Consider the following 19,689-nt stretch of genomic DNA (forward strand, 5'->3'; position numbering starts at 1 on the left):
TGAGAGTCTAAATAAACTTCTCTTTGTTGTAGTATCTGTTCTTATCAGCTTAATATCTGATACGGATCCTATTTGGATCCAAGATATTAAACTTATTTTTGTGATGCGGCGGAGTGCTTGAAGCTTGCTTCACCTCCGCCACGGGTTGGCCCGGTATTGCACTACCTCCGGGATCGGCCCACTCACCCCCTGCGGGGTGAGTTCGACAATAAATTCAATGATAGAAGGAGTGTTCGGATTTACCCATGATACCGGGGTAAACGGCGTGGGTGCGTCGAGTGTCCGAGACGGTGGCGGCACGCCGCCCCGGCTGACGCGGTATTCGCGGGCAGGGAGTGCGCTAGCTGTGTTTGCACTTACGATTGCTCTGGGAAAATAAATGTTTCCGTGTGTATTTCATATATGGAGGGTCTCTTTTATTTTGTTATGTTCACACGTACATACTCAAGTTTCTTATTTTTTTTAACATTCCTACTCATATCAATAAAACTATTGAGGAAATTATCATTACTGTTTCGGAGGAAAGCTAGAAGTGTGTATACGATGTGTATGCATGTGCGATGTGTATGTATGTATGTGTGTAGAAGTGTGTATGTATGTGCCAAGCTATTTCCGCTTTTCGAATTCACCCGTTTCGCAACGAAAAATAAAAAAGCCTCTAGAAAATGGGGTTTGGTTGGTGTTTCTGTTTACAGTTGCAGTGGCAAGCGAAGGCATTTTTATTTCACATCTTCACGCGGCGTCTGAACCTGAAGACGCGTGCTCTCGCCACGTCTACGCATCTACACTATTCCCCATCACAAATTAAAATCGCAAAGAACGCCACACGACCCACTCCGCACACACCTGCTGTACGGTGGAGCGGCAAAGCCCCGATGTGCTTTTCCTATGTCCACTGACCTTTGGGGTTTGACGTCCCAAAACCACCATATGATTATGGGAAAATTTCGACCACCTGGGGTTCTTTCACGTGCACCCTAATCTGAGCACAGGGAAATGCAGCCGCCGCGGCCGGGATTCGATCCCACCACCTGCGGGTCAGCAGCCGAGTACCTTACGGCCATCAGACCACCACGGCGGGCATCGCCTTGTTGATCAAACACTTCATTTCTGAACACCATCTCATACCAGCTCATCCACCGTTGGCTCTCGTTAATTACAACGAACATCCTCGCACGCTCACCTCAATGGAATTGCCAGTTGCTGGAAGTTCCAAGAAAATTGCGCACTAGACGTACGGACGCACCACGCACGTACCTGAAGCGACGTGGACCCCAGGACGCGTGAGATCACGCCCCGGGCGCGCTTTGCCTCCGTACCCACTCGTCACTCCTCACAGCTTCACTAAGCCGAGTATGTAGAAGTCGAAGAAGCAGAACAACAAACCAGCCAATCCCCCACAGTGGGTGTGAGCCACAAGTGAAGGTCAACAAAAACAAGCAACACCAGCGAGCGCAGTGACGAAGCTATCGTAATGGGGCGAAATAATCCACGAATATGGCTGCACGTTGACGCACGGTCGCATTTGTGCAACCACCCGTGTCTCCCGAAGACCGTCTGTCGCGAGTCTTCGACGAAAAGCGCAGGCGAGTACTTCTCCACTGATTTCCGCGACCACTTGACGACCGCCTTCGGCCGCCTCATGTCCGTCCGGCACGATCGACGGAGCGCCGCACCAGCGCCTCGTACACGCCACCATAGCACTCCTACCCCTCGGAATCAGCAAAACTTTGACTCGGACGTTTTCGACCACGACAGACAGAACCTGCCGGCCCGTTGAACGCTTGAACGACATCGCAGCGGCAAGTCGCACACTCACGTTCCGTCACCCTCTGCCACATGATCCTTCATTCACCGGCTTCACAACCCACGCGGTAGACGTTTCGCACGCATTCCCGGGTCTGCCTTTCACGGCAGGACCTTCGTCGACCTCGGTGCGGTGTTCCGCCACGTCGGAACTTGCAAGGCATATGTTGAGCGTGCTGAAGCAGCCAAAGGCACCACCTTTTTGCCGATGATTGTGGGCGTCGTTGCAGAGGCGTTGCTTGGGCAGCCGGCGTAGAAGCCATGTTGGATGGGTGACGTATTCACATTTTGCGCAGTCATTTTTTTTTTTTTTTTCCTTCCAGACTTTGGTGCTCGAGTTGGACATGTACACTATGCATCAGTTTTTAAAACAAGTGCTGTAGCATCCCTCGCGACATGGCTGATAATGTTCGCCGGCAAGCATTTGGTGTGACGTCATGGGCGCATAGAGAGTACGCATGCAAGCAAGCACGCGTGGCTTCGACCTCTGGGAAAAAGAAGGTTTCAGTTTTAACATGTTTGTAAGCGAAACTAGAAACTTCAAGCGGACTGGGGATAAAAGCAATGCCGTGAAGCCAGCGCTGCCGCTGTCGGTGCACAATGCTGGTTGTGCATGGGTGGACGTCGGAATTGCTTTGCTACTGTTTGCCCGGCTTTTGGCCAGAACTAAGTACGAGGTGTGAAAGAATGGATTTTAATTACGTGCTAATGAATTGCATCGCTTCTCGGCCTTTTGGCGAGGATCAGGGCCGAGCTAGCCGTTCCTTCTGCGAGTCTACGCGCGAGTCCCGGGGTCGCGTCACGCTGACGTTGACCCCTCGGGGACCCTACCATCGAAAAAGAGTCGTTGCTGCTACCGCGCCTGTTACGCGGGCGCTCGCAGCTCCTGGGTCGCGGGTTCTACCCCTGCCCGGTGACCACCACTCCATGCCTGGAGGCGAGCGGAGCCCGGTTCCCTTCTACCCGCCCGGAGGCCCCTGCTGCGCCACACCCCAACCACTTCCGGTTCCAGGACCAAGCGCCTGCTGAACCTGTCTACCAGTGCGCGGCGACCGCTGCGCTACCACCAGTCACGAGACACGCCCCCCCCGCCTCTTCCCGGAGGAGCAACCGGCTACGCCCCCTGCAATGGCCGCACAAATGAGTCTCCCGGTGAGGGAGCACTGTTTCTTTTTTAATGCGCCTGATGGTGACATAACATTAGATGACCTGATTGACGCAGCTGAGCGTACAGCGGGAGACGATAGTGTGCATGTACTGCAACATATGGGTGGATCTAGGTTTCTGGTATGCACTCGCAACGCGGCACAAGCTACCAAGTTGTTGGTCAATGAGGGCTTCACTGTTAATGACCAGAAAGTCGCGGTAGAGGCCGTGGGTCCTCCGGTAACTTTTGTAAATGTTTTCCGTTACCCTGCCTTCTTACCCGACGATCCCTTGACTAGTGTACTCTCTCAGTACGGCAAAGTGAAGAGCGTGGCTTTCGCGACCGTTAGCAACCGCCAAACTAAGCTTAATGGGGTCCGCGTAGTTCGCATTGAAATGACTAAACCGGTGCCCAACTTCTTAACTGTTGCGGGGCACCGAGTCATGCTGGAGTACCGCGGTATGCGGAGAGTGTGCGCAAGGTGTAGCGAGGTGGGGCACATGGCTTCAGCCTGCCGGACCCCGTACTGTACGCGGTGCGGCACCTTCGGCCACGGCACGGAGGGGTGCGACGCCGAGTGTAAAAAGTGCGGCGGCAAGCACGGAACGCGTGACTGCTTCCGCAGGCGCTCATACGTCGCGGCTGCACGTGGCCTCTTGGCCGAGCACGGAACAGCTGACGGACTCACCCGCTCACGCGTCTCAGCCCCCCCCGACGGCCGACACGCATCGCCGAATCTGCAGGTCCTGCGACCAAAGTCCCCCACCCTCTCTCCCGATTATGCGACCCTCAAAAATGCCGCCGAGTCCACAAGCGCCAGCGACTCCTCCGACACCAACCAGAGACCCTCTTCAGCCTCCGCTGCGTGTTCTGTCAGCGCGCAGGAATCTACCAGCGCCGACGCACTCGGCGACTTCACAACGGGAAGCGGCTCGGAATCCAGCTCTCCTGACTCGTCGCGCGACGCCTGGGTAGTGGACACCTCGGCTAGCGAGGAGCAGGACTCGGCGGAGAAAGACAGGGAAACTTACGAAGAGGAGCAAGTGACACTAAGCGTAACGGACCGCGAATTCCCACCTCTCCCCCGTGGGCCTAGTAGCGACGCGAACTACGACGACACACCCATTAAGAGCTGCGGCCACTACGTACTCCCGTCTGACCCCCCCGCGGCTGCCCCAAGGCCCAGCCTCAAGTCAGACGCCGACATCAGTAAAGGCAGCGGAACCCCTTCTGAGAACAAGAGTAAATGTGGCCTCGAAAGGCGGCATCGTTCACGCTCGCGACGTAGGCCGGCGGCCGGCACCAGCCTCGAGGAATCGGGGCGAGCAGAGAGCGCCGAGAGATTTTTACGCCGCTCAATCCCCCCCGAAGGGAGTAGCGACAGCGAAGCTGCCCGTCGTAAGAACCCCAAGAAGCTACGTAGGGGCTCGGTTGGTGACGGCCCCCCCACGGCTTCGGTCGATTAAATAGTGCGCCCAAGACAGGCGAGACCCCCCCCCCCCGAGCTTTCTTTTTTTTCCTTTAACGCCATGACCGCACATCGAACAGCTGCCCGAGCTGAACAGCGTTCGCGAAATGATAGCCGCCGATAAGCTCGCGGCCGCCGATATGACGTCATTGAGGCACACTCTTTTCTTTCATCACTTTCCGGCTTTGCATCGCCGACGACCGTCCCGATACGGAGCACCCCCCCCCCTCTCCCCTTGTTTACACGCGCTGTGTTTCCCTTCTCTTTTTTTGTTTTTCCTTTGACCGATAAAGTCTTTTTTTCATGTCGCTTTTAACATTTGCCACGTGGAATGTTCGCGGTTTCCGCAATAAGGACAAGCAGCGTTCCATTTTGTCCTTCGCTCGGCAAAATAATATTGACTTACTTTTCATCCAAGAAACAAATTTTCGGTCCCCCTTAGATGTGGCGCAGTTTCGACGTGACTGCTTTGTTGATGGTTTCTTTTCCCTCTCAAACGCTAAGTCTTGTGGCACTGGAGTGATCTTCGTATCGGGACGGTTCCGCCAGAAGTCACACTGCATCTTTGGTGCGAATGGACGTACTCTCCTGCTAGACATCTACGTGGATGGAAGGAGAGTCCGCTTCGTGAGCGTCTACGCTCCCGTGACACGAAGGGACACGAACGCCTTCTTTCAGGCACTGCACGAACACCTGCTCGAACCCCTGCCTCACGTACTGGTTGGTGATTTCAATTGTGTGGTCGACTCGACAGAGATATCCGCGGCCCAGGGAGAGGAGGCTCAACATACCACGCCAAGGAGCTGGTTAAGATCCTCCGGCACCTGCGGCTAACAGACGCCTGGGTTCACCTCCACGGTGACACCTTTGCACCAACCCGGTCGTCAAGATCCACCGCGAGCAGAATCGACCGAGCTTACGTCCCTGACTTCCTTCTCCCATCCGTCATATCTTGCACAACGTCCACCCTACCGGCTTCATTGGATAAAAAGACTGACCATATTCCAGTTATCACGACTGTGAGAGGCTCACCCGGGCCCCGAGCAGGGGACGAATGTTGGAGACTGGATCCAGCGCTCTTGAAGGACGCAGCTAGTCTCCAAGAAGTCAAAAGTGCAATAGTGGAGACCGTGAGAGGAGTCCCCCGGGTCACCGCCGAAGCTTGGGACGACCTAAAGTCGGCATGGGGAGATATCCTACGAAAGACAGGCAGAGAGCGGAAGCGCCGCATCACTCGTGAAATGAACGAGCTCCTGCGCAGGAGGCGAATTATCGAAGGCGCTGACACCCTCACCGCCTGCACGCAGGATTACTTGGACTCCCTGCAAGTGAGATATGACAGGCTTCTCCAGGAGTTGACACAGAGGTCAGGGGCGACCCAGCAGTCTGAGGGAGAAGACCCAACAGTTGACTTGCGAGAGGCATACGGGAACGCCTCCCTGAAAATCACGGAGCTTAGGCGCCCGGATGGAACTACTACGGTTGACCCGGCGGAAATCACAGCGATCTTTCGTGACCATTTCAAGTCGGCATTTCAAGAGCCTCAACCCCGTGGGCCGGAGACGGAACCAGGCCTCCTGACGGACCTGTGCTCGAAGTTGCGCCGCCTCGATGGGGACGAGTGTGTAACCTTGTGTGGCGAGGCGTCGTTGGAGGAACTGCGTTACGCCGTTAAAAGTATGACCCCGAATTCCGCTCCGGGAACGGACGGCCTCACAGCAGCGTTCTACGCAACCTTCTTCGACGTCTTGGGCGACCCATTGTTGGCACTCGTGAACCAGGTCCTAACGCAGCACAGTAAGCCAAACTCCTTCAGTGCAGGGCGGATCGTTCTGATTCTGAAGGAAGGTGCCCCTCCGTGCGAGCCAGCGTCCTGGCGCCCGATCACGCTACTTAACACCGACTATAAGATCGTGGCGACCATCCTTAACAACAGACTCAAGCCGTTCCTGCCGGACATCATCGCTGCTCATCAGTCTTGCGCCGTCCCAGGCAGGTCCATATTCGCGAACCTCTCGCTGACAAGGGACGTTTTCGAATATGCCTCACGGAAACAAGTCTCGGGAGCTTTCTTTTCGCTGGACCAAGCCAAAGCGTTTGATAGAGTGCGGCACAGCTACCTCTTCGGACTGCTTGGCGAGTTCGGCCTCCCAGAAAGTTTTGTTGAGGTAATCAAGCTTCTCTACTCGGAGTTGAGGTGCAGCGTTCTGGTGAACGGCTCTACGACCGACGAGTTCATGTACACCCGAGGAATAAGGCAGGGGTGCCCGCTGGGCCCGACACTCTTTGTCCTGTCCATAGAGCCATTGCTCACGACACTTGCCAGCGACGAGCTCTTTAGAGGTCTGCCACTAACGGGCACTGATGAACTTAAGGTGCTGGCCTATGCCGACGATGTCTCCCTGTTCGTCAGAACCCCAAGCAGCATCGAACGCTTCCGCCGCACCTTCGCCCGCTACGCAGAGGTGTCCGGCGCTCAACTCAATGAAGGAAAAAGTAAAGCCCTGCTGTTCGGCCGTTTTCCAGCAGGAGCAGCTGGTAACATCCAGACCGTATCTACCGTTAAGGTCCTGGGCGTGTACTTCACGTGTGAGGGTGTGGCCGCATCCACGTGGGCCAGAGTGCTACAACGCGCGCAGCAGCTCATCGAGCGAGCCCTACTTCACGACCTCACGCTCCACGAGAAGGCTCTCGCCGCAAAAACGAGCGTCTGTGCGTTGGCAGCCTACGCGAGCCGTGTTGCTGTCATGCCAGCGAAAACGGCAACACAGCTGAGCAAAATCATCAATGCCTTTCTGTGGAATGGCAAGCCCCCGCCAGTTCGCCGACACCTACTGCAGTTGGCTGTGAGCGAGGGCGGGCTAGGTCTCCCACACGTGCAATCGCTCGCCAAAATTCTCGCCCTCAAGACGGCCCGCTCCCTTTTCCAGGCGGGCGACTACTATGGGAGACGCTTGCTACTCTATTGGAGCGGCGCGAATAACACCTGGTTGGGTGCGAGCGGACACCCCGGACCCCTGGCGGAACCTCCCGCCCTGTTCTATAAAGCGGCGTCCGCTACCATGCGAATGCTCAGCAAGGAAGCGCCCTCGGGCAACGTCGATGAAGACCCACCTGCGCGGCTGATCGAAGCTCTCACGCTCAGCCAGTTAAGCGACGCCGACAAGAGTAAAGCAGAGGCTGCAAAGCGATCGCTAGCAAGACTCGGCCGAAGTTCGCCAAGGCCCGTTCGCGACTTCCTCTGGAAAAAAGCGTGGGGAGTCCTACCGACTAGACAGCGACTCCACAAATTTGGCATCGTCCCGGACGCCAAGTGCCCCAACTGCCGCGAAGTCGAGTCGCAAACGCACGCTCTACAGCAATGCTCAGCGGCGAAACCCGTTTGGCGCCTCGTTGAGCGCACCTTTGGCATTCGCCCCCCTCCTCACCTTAAGCGCAACAAGGGCACGTTTGCAAAGTTAGTGGTCGCTTGTACGCTCTTCGCTATCTGGCAGCGCCGCTCACTTGCGGAGGCGCGCAGCTCGCCGGTCAGGGCAGCTTACCCGGTCGTCACCAGAATCAGGCGCATGATATGGCGCTACTTATCGGAACAGCTTGAAGCCAGTGGCGAGGAAAAGTTCCTCCGCCGCTGGCACACCAAATTCTTTTTTGTTAAAGATGCGAAGCTCCGCACCCCAATAATTCCTTACTAACCCCGGCTCCCCTCCATGCCGTTCCAACCGCACTAAATACTACACGCCCTGAAACATGTCTGCACGATAGTGCACGCACAATCCTTTCTTGTTTTTCTTCCCCCATGTCTTATGTATATACGTTCATGTGACAGCACATCGCCTTGTACATATGTAAATAATTTGCGTGTTCCTTTCTCCAGTTCCTTTTGCACATCAAGAATAGTGTATTTAAGTGCTTGCTTTTGACACATGTGAACAGCGCCTTCTCAAACGCCTTTTTATTCATAACTGTTTGCATGACTACGTATACTCTTGTATAAACGATGACATTTATGCACTTTTACCCCTTTTTTTCGTTCTACCATCGGAACGATTATACTTGTTTCCGCACAACTTGTGCATAAGATTCCAGCCAAACTGTGGCTGAGTATTCTGTAAAAACCGGTCTAAAGTGCCCTTTATGTCTGAAGTTAAATAAACTTCTCTTTGATGTAGTATCTGTTCTTATCAGCTTAATATCTGATACGGATCCTATTTGGATCCAAGATATTAAACTTATTTTTGTGATGCGGCGGAGTGCTTGAAGCTTGCTTCACCTCCGCCACGGGTTGGCCCGGTATTGCACTACCTCCGGGATCGGCCCACTCACCCCCTGCGGGGTGAGTTCGACAATAAATTCAATGATAGAAGGAGTGTTCGGATTTACCCATGATACCGGGGTAAACGGCGTGGGTGCGTCGAGTGTCCGAGACGGTGGCGGCACGCCGCCCCGGCTGACGCGGTATTCGCGGGCAGGGAGTGCGCTAGCTGTGTTTGCACTTACGATTGCTCTGGGAAAATAAATGTTTCCGTGTGTATTTCATATATGGAGGGTCTCTTTTATTTTGTTATGTTCACACGTACATACTCAAGTTTCTTATTTTTTTTAACATTCCTACTCATATCAATAAAACTATTGAGGAAATTATCATTACTGTTTCGGAGGAAAGCTAGAAGTGTGTATACGATGTGTATGCATGTGCGATGTGTATGTATGTATGTGTGTAGAAGTGTGTATGTATGTGCCAAGCTATTTCCGCTTTTCGAATTCACCCGTTTCGCAACGAAAAATAAAAAAGCCTCTAGAAAATGGGGTTTGGTTGGTGTTTCTGTTTACAGTTGCAGTGGCAAGCGAAGGCATTTTTATTTCACATCTTCACGCGGCGTCTGAACCTGAAGACGCGTGCTCTCGCCACGTCTACGCATCTACACTATTCCCCATCACAAATTAAAATCGCAAAGAACGCCACACGACCCACTCCGCACACACCTGCTGTACGGTGGAGCGGCAAAGCCCCGATGTGCTTTTCCTATGTCCACTGACCTTTGGGGTTTGACGTCCCAAAACCACCATATGATTATGGGAAAATTTCGACCACCTGGGGTTCTTTCACGTGCACCCTAATCTGAGCACAGGGAAATGCAGCCGCCGCGGCCGGGATTCGATCCCACCACCTGCGGGTCAGCAGCCGAGTACCTTACGGCCATCAGACCACCACGGCGGGCATCGCCTTGTTGATCAAACACTTCATTTCTGAACACCATCTCATACCAGCTCATCCACCGTTGGCTCTCGTTAATTACAACGAACATCCTCGCACGCTCACCTCAATGGAATTGCCAGTTGCTGGAAGTTCCAAGAAAATTGCGCACTAGACGTACGGACGCACCACGCACGTACCTGAAGCGACGTGGACCCCAGGACGCGTGAGATCACGCCCCGGGCGCGCTTTGCCTCCGTACCCACTCGTCACTCCTCACAGCTTCACTAAGCCGAGTATGTAGAAGTCGAAGAAGCAGAACAACAAACCAGCCAATCCCCCACAGTGGGTGTGAGCCACAAGTGAAGGTCAACAAAAACAAGCAACACCAGCGAGCGCAGTGACGAAGCTATCGTAATGGGGCGAAATAATCCACGAATATGGCTGCACGTTGACGCACGGTCGCATTTGTGCAACCACCCGTGTCTCCCGAAGACCGTCTGTCGCGAGTCTTCGACGAAAAGCGCAGGCGAGTACTTCTCCACTGATTTCCGCGACCACTTGACGACCGCCTTCGGCCGCCTCATGTCCGTCCGGCACGATCGACGGAGCGCCGCACCAGCGCCTCGTACACGCCACCATAGCACTCCTACCCCTCGGAATCAGCAAAACTTTGACTCGGACGTTTTCGACCACGACAGACAGAACCTGCCGGCCCGTTGAACGCTTGAACGACATCGCAGCGGCAAGTCGCACACTCACGTTCCGTCACCCTCTGCCACATGATCCTTCATTCACCGGCTTCACAACCCACGCGGTAGACGTTTCGCACGCATTCCCGGGTCTGCCTTTCACGGCAGGACCTTCGTCGACCTCGGTGCGGTGTTCCGCCACGTCGGAACTTGCAAGGCATATGTTGAGCGTGCTGAAGCAGCCAAAGGCACCACCTTTTTGCCGATGATTGTGGGCGTCGTTGCAGAGGCGTTGCTTGGGCAGCCGGCGTAGAAGCCATGTTGGATGGGTGACGTATTCACATTTTGCGCAGTCATTTTTTTTTTTTTTTTCCTTCCAGACTTTGGTGCTCGAGTTGGACATGTACACTATGCATCAGTTTTTAAAACAAGTGCTGTAGCATCCCTCGCGACATGGCTGATAATGTTCGCCGGCAAGCATTTGGTGTGACGTCATGGGCGCATAGAGAGTACGCATGCAAGCAAGCACGCGTGGCTTCGACCTCTGGGAAAAAGAAGGTTTCAGTTTTAACATGTTTGTAAGCGAAACTAGAAACTTCAAGCGGACTGGGGATAAAAGCAATGCCGTGAAGCCAGCGCTGCCGCTGTCGGTGCACAATGCTGGTTGTGCATGGGTGGACGTCGGAATTGCTTTGCTACTGTTTGCCCGGCTTTTGGCCAGAACTAAGTACGAGGTGTGAAAGAATGGATTTTAATTACGTGCTAATGAATTGCATCGCTTCTCGGCCTTTTGGCTAAGATCAAAGTGTAGTACACGTGGATCTCCCACTTTGATCTTTACAGCCAAAGGTCGAGAACGGTCCCTCCCGGGGAGCCGGCCGCCCTGGAAGGTCCCCCCCCCCCTGGTCGCACGGAGCTACGCTGTTCCTGGGTCCACCTGGTTCCTCGGCCCTGCTGCACCTTCGAAGGAGTCTTCGGCCATCTACCGACGCGGCGGGCCCACCAGCAGGAGCAGACGCCCTCCGGGAGTGGTAAGAGTCCACGAGCCTTTTCTTGCCTGCCACTCCCGGCCCGGTCGTCAATGCCTGCTGACGACATCCACGGGCCCCGGTCCTCGTGACCACTTCATCGCCGCCGTCGTCGGAGCCTACCGGACCGGACATCAAGCCACGGGGACGTGGACTTCGACCGACCGGGCATCCCAGTCAAGCCAGCAGGAGAAGACGCCCTCCGGGAGTGGTGAGAGTCTACAAGCCTTTTCTTGCCTGCCACTCCCGGTCCGGTCGCCAATGCCTGCTGGTGACACCAGCGGACCCCGGTCTTCGTGACCACTTCGCCGACGTCGTCGCCGTCGCCCCGGCCTTCCTGCCCGGACGTCCGTCCACGAGGACCTGGAGAAGTCCCTGCCTGGCCATGCCTACCCCCCGCCGGCCACCTGCCGTGTCCGTCGAGCCGCTCTTCCTGGGTTCCGGTAGCCGTCGGCGGCGTCCCGCTCCCCCTTCGGGGACGAGCACACCGGCGCCCCCGCCGGCCCAGCGGCCTCGTCCTGGCACACCCGCGTCTACTGGCGTTTCAGCGGCAGCATCGGGCCCTCCTCGCTCCCGACCGCCCGTCATTTACCGGGGCATCATGACAGTGTACCTGCCGGTGCCAGGGCTCCTTCGTTGTCCTTATCCCTGTTGCGCGGGCTGCCAAGCCCGCACATCAGTCTCGCTCCGACTGTCCGCGTGGCGGTCCCACATGGAGCAGAAACACGGGGTTCGGCCAACGGAGCGGCTCTACCGGTGCGTCACCTGTGATGCCCGGTTGAATTCGCTGTCCGCCCGCCACGACTGCCCGGGTCCTGCCTCGAACGAGCCTTACCACCCCTGCCGGTATTGCCCGAAGAGCTTCAATTGCGAACGCTCCTTGGCCCGGCACACCATGGCACGGCATGCGCAAGAGGAGTCCACTCCATTTGTACCTCTTCGCCCCCCACGGCAGCCTACGGCGACTACCTCCAGTTCCTCTGGCACAGAGACCACACCACGCTCCGGCCCAGCTCCTTCCGGTACAACTTGCCGAGCAGTACCAGCACCACAGACCCGAGCAACCGTTTCCCGGTCTCGAAGACGTCGTGGAGGCCATTCTTCCACATCGACGCCATCTTCCTGTACCGGGTCGGCCTCCAGCACTTCGGCAACCGGTTCTCCGTCGGTGTCAAGTTCCGAGGCGTCTACTATGCCAGGCCACTCCTCCCCAACTTCTGGCTCCGGCTCTTCTACGCCTCGGCAATCGCCTTCGGGTCCCGGAACGCCACCGTCCGTGCCACCAGATCCTGGTCCCCAGTCCACGACTGGCGAGGTCTCATCCACGCCCGGCTCGTCTTCTCGTCGCCGTACCGGTCCCGGCTCCACGTCGTCGGCTTCAAGGGCTTCCTCACGGATGTCCACGGGGCTTACCGACGTCTCCGGTACCGACGACTCCGACGACGCATCGGCCAACGAGCCGGTGGACGAACAGAGTGTCCCAGCTGCCGGCATCGTCGTCGACCGCCGCCCTCTGTCGACCAATTCCCGCTCCTCCTCATCCCCTTCCCTTTCCGAGCGGTTGGAAGACACTGGCGCAGATGAAGCCGAGGACGGTGCACACGACACTCCTGTCGAAGCACCGACGATGGAGATGCCACCGGACCGCACCATGCTGCTTGCGGAGCAGGTCCGCGTCTTGCGAGCCACGCTCCGTTCAGCACCAACGCCAGACTCATGGGCGACGTGTGAGCAGGCGTGGTCTCAGGCTGTTGCTCTGGCCGCGGAGGCTGTTCGCCTCCCCCCGTCAACACCGGGACGCCCTGCTCGAGACGTCAACCCTGACAACACCACGCAGATCCAGCGTCTCTACCGCAGGAACCGCCGACGTGCCGTGCGCCTGATCATGGAGGGTCCCACACGGTCCTGTACCATCCCCATACCAGACATCCAGGACCATTGGGCCTCCACCTGGTCACCTCGCACGGCAGACACCTCAGCGCTGTTCCAGCGGCCCGCGGCCCCTGTCCCGGTCGACACGGCGTCCTTCTCGGCGGACGAGGTTCTCCTCCGGCTCCGGAAGTCGGAGAATACGGCTCCCGGTCCTGACAGACTGACGTACCACCACTGGAGGTCCGTCGACCCGGAGGCCCGCTTCCTGTCCGCCCTTTTCAACGCCTGCGTCCACCACCGTCGCACCCCGGACTCATGGCGAACGTCGCGTACGGTACTCATATACAAGAAAGGTGATCCCTCTGTCCCGGGCAACTGGCGCCCCATTGCACTCGGCAGTACTGCCTCTAAGTTATACGCCAAGTGCCTTGCGTCGCGCCTACAAGCCTGGATCATGGATCACCAGGTCTTGTCAAAGTGCCAGAAAGGTTTCCTCCCGTATGATGGCGTTTTCGAACTGAATTACATCTTTCAGCACCGCATGGACGCAGCCAGAGCTGGTGGCACGGAGTTTTGCGCGGCCCTTTTGGCCTTCGCAAACGCCTACGGGTCCGTGCCTCACCGAGCCCTCCTGGACGCCCTCCGTGGTTCCGGTGCTGGGGATACGTTCACCGCCCTCATCGAGGACCTGTACCGTGACAACCAAACTGTCATCGTTGCTGCAGAGGGCACGACAGATCCGGTCGCCATCCACTCGGGTCTACGCCAGGGCTGCCCGCTCAGCGGGTTGCTCTTCAACCTGGTCATAGACCCTGTGATTCGAGGCGTCCAAGGCACGGGCGACGACCACAACATCCTCGCCTATGCCGACGACCTGACGCCCCTGGCTGACTGTCCTGCTCTTCTCCAGCAACGCATCGACATGGTCGAGGCGCTATCAACACCGCTCGGGCTATCTCTCAACCCGAGCAAGTGTACGACTTTGCACCTCAGCGGCGTCACCCCCGTCGGAATGCGGCCAACCGTGTTCCGGGTCTCCGGCGTCCCGGTAACAGCTTTGAGCGACTCCGAGCCGCTCCGCTACCTCGGACGCCCGGTGGGTTTCCGCCTTCCACAGAGAGCGGGAGCCAATGTCATTGACGACGCCATACGCAACGCCACGGCAATTTTTTCGTCCCTTCTAGCCCCCTGGCAGCGCATTGACGCCCTCAAGACATTTGTGTTCCCCGCCCTCAACTTCTCCATGAGGTGCGGCGCCCTGACTAAAACAGATTGGCACCGGTTGGACCTTGCCATCAGGCCCATGGTCAAGCGAACACTCTACCTACCGGTGAACGCCTCGACGAACTACGTCTACGGGAGCGCCTCCGGAGGAGCAGTAGCGATACCGGTGGCAGCGGAGTTATACGACATCTGTCGTATCGACTCCGCTTTCAAGCTCCTGACGACTTCAGACCAGTCGTTGCGGGATCTCGCCCTGTCCGACGCTTACGAGATCGCCTCCACCCGCCTCGGATGGGAGGCTACCCGTTTCGAGTTGGAGGCGTACCTCTCTGGCGACCGACAGGTCGTCCACTCAAGGCCCGCAACCCAGCTGCGCAGCGTGTGGACCGAGGCCCGTAAGGCGTCCCGAAGGCTACAAGTCTCGTGGTCCCTGCGGCCGGACCACGTCACCATCACCTGCGGCGACGCGACGCTACCTTCAACACAGCGGAACCGGGTAATGCGGACGCTACGAGATGTGCTGGCCCACGTCAGGGACAACGCCCTCCATGACCAACCGAACCAGGGAAAGGTGATGGCCTGCGTCTCGGCGGATCGTGCGAGCTCCCATTTCATCTCCACGGGAGCGTTCACGCACTTCGCCGACTGGCGGTTTATCCACCGGGCGCGTCTCAACCTGCTACCCCTGAATGGCGCCGTCATGTGGGGCCCTACTGACCGTGACCAGCGTTGCCGGGTCTGCGGCTACGCGAGGGAGACGCTACCGCACGTGCTTTGCCACTGCATGACGCACAGCGCCATGTCTCAGGCACGGCACAACGCGGTGGTCTCGCGCCTTCGCACGGCCGCTGCCCGCGACTACACCGTAGCGTACGAGAACCGGCCAGTCGGCGACACCGGACTGCGTCCTGACCTTGTCCTGGTTCGCGGGGAGGAGGCCCTGGTGATCGACGTGGCTTGCCCGTTCGAGAACACACCGGAGGCCTTTACCAACACGCGAAACGACAAGGTCACACGCTACCAACCCGTCGCCGACTACCTGCGTCGCCGCTACCAGAGAGTAACGGTGGCCGCCGTCATCGTCGGGGCTCTCGGCGCTTGGGACCCGGCCAACGACCGCGTCCTCCAGCGCCTGTGCTCCCGCAGCTACCTGCGTCTCATGAAGAAACTCTGCGTGAGCGAGGTGGTGGCAGCGTCCCGCGCCATCTACCACGCGCACGTGGGACATAGACGCAGCTAGACGACCGATGACCAAGACAAGACCCACTGTCTACGTCGCCACATCGCTCACCACCTGCCAGGTGCCCTGACTAAGCCGCTGCTGTTCCGGCGGCTCCTGCGATGATCAACACCCTGGTGTCCCTGGTACCACCATCCGTGTCCACTTCCAACTGGCTATCCCGGTGCTATGTCCAGGAACAACACGATGTCGTCCGGCTAATTCCAAACATCCTATGCATTGTCAGTAACATAATAAAATTTACACTCTGTTCTTATCAGCTTAATATCTGATACGGATCCTATTTGGATCCAAGATATTAAACTTATTTTTGTGATGCGGCGGAGTGCTTGAAGCTTGCTTCACCTCCGCCACGGGTTGGCCCGGTATTGCACTACCTCCGGGATCGGCCCACTCACCCCCTGCGGGGTGAGTTCGACAATAAATTCAATGATAGAAGGAGTGTTCGGATTTACCCATGATACCGGGGTAAACGGCGTGGGTGCGTCGAGTGTCCGAGACGGTGGCGGCACGCCGCCCCGGCTGACGCGGTATTCGCGGGCAGGGAGTGCGCTAGCTGTGTTTGCACTTACGATTGCTCTGGGAAAATAAATGTTTCCGTGTGTATTTCATATATGGAGGGTCTCTTTTATTTTGTTATGTTCACACGTACATACTCAAGTTTATTATTTTTTTTAACATTCCTACTCATATCAATAAAACTATTGAGGAAATTATCATTACTGTTTCGGAGGAAAGCTAGAAGTGTGTATACGATGTGTATGCATGTGCGATGTGTATGTATGTATGTGTGTAGAAGTGTGTATGTATGTGCCAAGCTATTTCCGCTTTTCGAATTCACCCGTTTCGCAACGAAAAATAAAAAAGCCTCTAGAAAATGGGGTTTGGTTGGTGTTTCTGTTTACAGTTGCAGTGGCAAGCGAAGGCATTTTTATTTCACATCTTCACGCGGCGTCTGAACCTGAAGACGCGTGCTCTCGCCACGTCTACGCATCTACACTATTCCCCATCACAAATTAAAATCGCAAAGAACGCCACACGACCCACTCCGCACACACCTGCTGTACGGTGGAGCGGCAAAGCCCTGATGTGCTTTTCCTATGTCCACTGACCTTTGGGGTTTGACGTCCCAAAACCACCATATGATTATGGGAAAATTTCGACCACCTGGGGTTCTTTCACGTGCACCCTAATCTGAGCACAGGGAAATGCAGCCGCCGCGGCCGGGATTCGATCCCACCACCTGCGGGTCAGCAGCCGAGTACCTTACGGCCATCAGACCACCACGGCGGGCATCGCCTTGTTGATCAAACACTTCATTTCTGAACACCATCTCATACCAGCTCATCCACCGTTGGCTCTCGTTAATTACAACGAACATCCTCGCACGCTCACCTCAATGGAATTGCCAGTTGCTGGAAGTTCCAAGAAAATTGCGCACTAGACGTACGGACGCACCACGCACGTACCTGAAGCGACGTGGACCCCAGGACGCGTGAGATCACGCCCCGGGCGCGCTTTGCCTCCGTACCCACTCGTCACTCCTCACAGCTTCACTAAGCCGAGTATGTAGAAGTCGAAGAAGCAGAACAACAAACCAGCCAATCCCCCACAGTGGGTGTGAGCCACAAGTGAAGGTCAACAAAAACAAGCAACACCAGCGAGCGCAGTGACGAAGCTATCGTAATGGGGCGAAATAATCCACGAATATGGCTGCACGTTGACGCACGGTCGCATTTGTGCAACCACCCGTGTCTCCCGAAGACCGTCTGTCGCGAGTCTTCGACGAAAAGCGCAGGCGAGTACTTCTCCACTGATTTCCGCGACCACTTGACGACCGCCTTCGGCCGCCTCATGTCCGTCCGGCACGATCGACGGAGCGCCGCACCAGCGCCTCGTACACGCCACCATAGCACTCCTACCCCTCGGAATCAGCAAAACTTTGACTCGGACGTTTTCGACCACGACAGACAGAACCTGCCGGCCCGTTGAACGCTTGAACGACATCGCAGCGGCAAGTCGCACACTCACGTTCCGTCACCCTCTGCCACATGATCCTTCATTCACCGGCTTCACAACCCACGCGGTAGACGTTTCGCACGCATTCCCGGGTCTGCCTTTCACGGCAGGACCTTCGTCGACCTCGGTGCGGTGTTCCGCCACGTCGGAACTTGCAAGGCATATGTTGAGCGTGCTGAAGCAGCCAAAGGCACCACCTTTTTGCCGATGATTGTGGGCGTCGTTGCAGAGGCGTTGCTTGGGCAGCCGGCGTAGAAGCCATGTTGGATGGGTGACGTATTCACATTTTGCGCAGTCATTTTTTTTTTTTTTTTCCTTCCAGACTTTGGTGCTCGAGTTGGACATGTACACTATGCATCAGTTTTTAAAACAAGTGCTGTAGCATCCCTCGCGACATGGCTGATAATGTTCGCCGGCAAGCATTTGGTGTGACGTCATGGGCGCATAGAGAGTACGCATGCAAGCAAGCACGCGTGGCTTCGACCTCTGGGAAAAAGAAGGTTTCAGTTTTAACATGTTTGTAAGCGAAACTAGAAACTTCAAGCGGACTGGGGATAAAAGCAATGCCGTGAAGCCAGCGCTGCCGCTGTCGGTGCACAATGCTGGTTGTGCATGGGTGGACGTCGGAATTGCTTTGCTACTGTTTGCCCGGCTTTTGGCCAGAACTAAGTACGAGGTGTGAAAGAATGGATTTTAATTACGTGCTAATGAATTGCATCGCTTCTCGGCCTTTTGGCTAAGATCAAAGTGTCCGAGCAAGCCGTTTTTTCTCGCGCGAGTCACTCAGCCGGACCTGGGGTCACGTCGCGCCGACGTCGACCCCCGGGCCTTCCAGTGCGAAAAGAAAGTCCAGCGTCTACCCCGGAGAGCTGTCGGCCCAGCCTGCAGCACCCGGATTCCTGTCCCGGGCTTTCCTGCTCGGTGACCCCCCCATGCCCGATGACGTGCGGACCCCGGACCCCACCTGCTGCCCTGGTGCCTTCCGCCCCGCCGTCTACCATCAACTACCAGACCTCGGACACAGCGCCTGCTGAGCCCGTCTACCAGTACGCAGCATAGCTGCGTTCCTACCAGTCACAGCCACGCCCCCCCTTCTCCTAGCTTGGAGGAGCAACAGGCAACGCTTACCAGCATGACATCCGCGCAAACTAACCTCCCGGTGAGGGAAAATTGTTTTTTCTTTAACGCGCCAGACGGCGATCTTTGTATAGATGATTTAATCGATGCAGTAGAGCGCACTGCCGGAGATGATAGCGTGCACGTACTCCAGCATATGGGTGGATCGCGCTTCCTGGTGTGTACTCGCACCGCGGCTCAAGCAACCAAATTGACGGTAGCCGAGGGTTTTGTCGTTAGCAATGTGAAAGTGGCAGTGGAGGCTGTGGGGCCACCGATAACTTTCGTTAACGTGTTTCGCTACCCCGCATTTCTCCCCGATGAACCCCTGATAAACGCACTTGCGCAGTTTGGGAAGGTGAAGAGCGTGGCCTTTGCGACAGCCACAAACCGCCCAAACAAGCTGAATGGCATACGAGTTGTGCGCATGGAAATGAACAAACCGGTGCCCAACTTCACAACCGTCGCGGGGCACCGCGTAATGTTCGAGTACCGGGGAATGCGGCGCGTTTGCGCGCGGTGTAGCGAGGTGGGCCACATGGCCTCCGCTTGCTCGACGCCTTATTGCAAACGGTGTGGCACCTTTGGCCATGATACGGAGGGATGCGAAGCCGAGTGCCAGCGATGTGGGGGCCAACACGGCACACGCGAATGTTTTCGCAAACGGTCTTATGTCGCAGCCGCCCGTGGCCTCCCGACTGCTCTTACAACCGCCGCCAACAAACAAGACCGCGCGAGCGTCCTCACCCCCCTGGTCAGCCGTACCGACAAGCCGAACTTGCAAGTCTTGCGTTCGGGCCCCCCCACTCGTACCCCCCCTAGCGTTCCACCAGTTAGGGAGACGGATACCACGAACACGAGTGACAGTACGCACGCCGAGTCC

The 19,689-nt window shown here is 56.7% G+C and overlaps 1 protein-coding gene, 1 non-coding gene and 2 pseudogenes across 2 annotated transcripts in view; all 4 read left to right on the plus strand.

The window, feature by feature from the left end:
- Window positions 1-19,689, plus strand: part of LOC119168652 (uncharacterized) — a 293,472-nt gene that overhangs the window by 43,026 nt on the left and 230,757 nt on the right. The window lies entirely within an intron of this gene.
- On the plus strand, window positions 16-187 carry LOC142766228 (U2 spliceosomal RNA; annotated as a pseudogene).
- Window positions 8,571-8,745, plus strand: LOC142766144 (U2 spliceosomal RNA; annotated as a pseudogene).
- On the plus strand, window positions 15,886-16,070 carry LOC119168816 (U2 spliceosomal RNA). Its single transcript, XR_005109498.2, has one exon. It is a non-coding gene; the product is annotated as a U2 spliceosomal RNA (small nuclear RNA).

The sequence above is a fragment of the Rhipicephalus microplus genome, chromosome 6, assembly GCF_043290135.1.
Source record: "Rhipicephalus microplus isolate Deutch F79 chromosome 6, USDA_Rmic, whole genome shotgun sequence".
Classification (NCBI taxonomy): domain Eukaryota; kingdom Metazoa; phylum Arthropoda; class Arachnida; order Ixodida; family Ixodidae; genus Rhipicephalus; species Rhipicephalus microplus.